Genomic DNA, 1,722 nt, shown 5'->3' with positions numbered 1-1,722 from the left:
CTTGTTTTCAAACATCTGTCACAAATAACTTTTGTTGTATTTCATCTTGTTTTTACATTTTATGAACTAATCCTGTCTGTACACCAACACCTTGGATTTAAATCAAATCAGATGTGACTGAAGTGCAGACTTTCAGCTTAAATTCAAGAGGATTAAAAAGTATTTTTTTTTAGCTCTTTATGAATAAACTTTCAGAGGATCAGTTTTAATTGAACTAACATAATTTGAATACTTCGGTGAAAACCATTTGCAGTCAACGACCACCTGAGGTACAATCTCTGGAGATCCCCAGGTGTTGTGGTGATGCCCTGTCAGGCCTTTACCGTAGCCACGTTCACTTATTGCTTGTTTGTGGGTCTCTGCATTCAGTTTTTGTTTTTAAGAACTGCAAACCTGCTCTGTTACATTGAGATCAGGTGACTGACTTGGCCATTGAATAATATCTCATTTCTTTGCCTTGTGAAAGTCTGTCTGATCAGTTTTGCAGCATTTGTCTAAATCTGAGGAGAAATTTTAGCCCTGTACATGTCACAATCCATCCTGCTGTTTCTATCAGCAGTCACACCATCAATGAACACTGATTGACCTGTTCCAAGGCACCCATACAGGCCCATAACATCACCTCCCCTGTGTTAGTGTGGTTTGTTTTTGCTCATGAGCTGTCCCTCTCCTCTGTGCTTTAATTAATTAATCTGTCCAGGATCTTTCATGTTTTCTGGCAAACTAATCGGGTATTCTTTTTCTTGAGTGTGACCAAAATACATCTCAGTCATTCAGGTCATGGTAATCTAAGGAGCTTGGAAGGAAAAGCAACTGGACTTATTTAAGTTTCTTGAAGACATTTCACCTCTCATCTGAGAAGCTTCTTCATTTCTAAGAGCAATTGGTGGATAGTCCCAGATTTTTAAACCCTGTTGGGAGTGTCCCTATGAGGGCTTCGGGTGAACCCATTGTGAGACCTTGCCCCACCCCATCATGTGACTTATTCAGTTGATTTTACTCTGACTGTTGTGCACCAACTTGAGAGTGTTCTTGACTTTGTGAGATGTTGTGAAATCGGTTTTTGTAACCATGGAAATAATTCTGTCATCATGCACTTCAGTCATCTTCTGTGGTCTTTGTGGCCTCTTGGTGCAGCCGAGCTGGCCGGTGCATTCCTCCTTTTTAAGAATGTACCAGGCTGTTCATGTAGCCACTCCTAAAGTTTTTATTGGTCATTCAGTGTAAGGATAGTCTTCACTTGACTTAAAATCTCTTTGAACCTTATGTTGAGAGTTAAACCACCTCCAGATATTTTACCTGCCTAATTTGTCCTTGAAATAACAAAGAAAGCAAAGCAAAAACATTGGTTACAAACAAACAAACAAATAAAAATTTTCACCTTAGATAATTACATAAAGCAAAACAATCAAGAGTTTCAGAATTATTATTTTTGCTATTTTTCATTCTTGATTAATATATTTTTCTAATAACTTTTCCACCAGCTTTGTATTTAAATTAAGCAATAACTAAGGTACACCTTTCTAGTAACTAGTTAATTATAAATATGGTATTTTACAATACTATATGGTGCAGTTGGCTGGGTTTTATTGGCAGGTGAGTTTGTTGATATCAACCTTCAAGATATAATTTTAAACTAAGGTGAATTAGAACGATCATCCAATCTTCAGTTGGAACAGCACATTTGTGGTGGTAGTTTGGTAGTAATCACAAAATTTAGTT

The sequence above is a fragment of the Oreochromis aureus genome, linkage group 15 (genome assembly GCF_013358895.1).
Source record: "Oreochromis aureus strain Israel breed Guangdong linkage group 15, ZZ_aureus, whole genome shotgun sequence".
NCBI classification, from domain to species: Eukaryota; Metazoa; Chordata; class Actinopteri; order Cichliformes; family Cichlidae; genus Oreochromis; species Oreochromis aureus.
The sequence above is the reverse complement of the archived record's forward strand: the minus strand, read 5'-3'. Positions refer to the sequence as shown.